Below are 1,124 nucleotides of genomic sequence, written 5' to 3' on the forward strand. Positions count from 1 at the left end.
AACTTATTCCGCGTTGGCAGAGCATAAATTGATTCCCAACATGCGACACTCATCGTCTTCTCTTTTGCGCCCTGTCTCCTTGTGTCTAATCGAGTAATTCCCCTTCTGGGCTCTTTTACTCCCGTTTCACTTTCTCTCCGAGATTTATTTTGTTTCTAAGTCGCTCTACACCCGTTTCACTTGCTTTGTCAGCGCAGCGAATTGTCCTAACATAAATGACCAATTTATGATCACTTTTTCGGAGCAGTCACCGTAGAATTCGCATATCTCCACTCACTTCACATTTTGCGAAGTGATTCTTACAGTTAACAAAGCTTTCACTTCATAATTGAATTATTACATTTCAAGATATCTTCTAATACAAAAAGCCGACTTTCCAAGCAAGTTTACTGTATTTTTGAGGACCAATTAATTATCACTTTTTTAACCTTGAACTGTGTATGCCTCGATGCATACAGTGCGGATAGGGTATTCATTATGGTCAGATACGTATAATTTTACAAGGTTATTATCACTTTTTTAACCTTGAACTGTGTATGCCTCGATACATACAGTACGGATAGGGTATTTATTATGGTCAGGTACGTATAATTTTACAAGGTTATGTATATCAAGAATATTCGGTGGGACAGTTCCAACACATGGTCCGGATAACCTGTTCCAATCGTTTCATTTTAGGAGAGGTAAGCTTATGTTAACGTTTTAGTGTATTGTGCTTTGCACCTTTTTTGGCAATTCCAGGGTTAAATTCATTGTTTAAAAATTTCTCAGGCTTAAATAATGTCTAAGAGCGCGTCTGGTAACAGTTGGAGGATAAAATGGCATTTTGTGCGGGGGCAAACATCTCAAATCAGTAATTATTGAATAACGACGAAAACTCCATTTTGTGTGAAAATATTGGCACTTTTTGCCAGACACGTGATTCTTCTTTTCTTTCAGAACAATTCGAAATGGCAACATCGTTGGGAATGAAGGACAGCCGTGCCACCTGGTCGCACGCCCGCGATTTGTTTCTTGTCACGCAGCTACAAGCCCAAGCTGACTCCGGCAAACGAGCTGACAACGGGTTCAAGAAGGAGGCCTGGCGAGCCGTGTGTAATGCGTTCAACCTCGAGTATGGGGTC

The sequence above is a fragment of the Aphanomyces astaci genome, assembly GCF_000520075.1.
Source record: "Aphanomyces astaci strain APO3 unplaced genomic scaffold supercont1.41, whole genome shotgun sequence".
NCBI lineage: Eukaryota > Oomycota > Saprolegniomycetes > Saprolegniales > Verrucalvaceae > Aphanomyces > Aphanomyces astaci.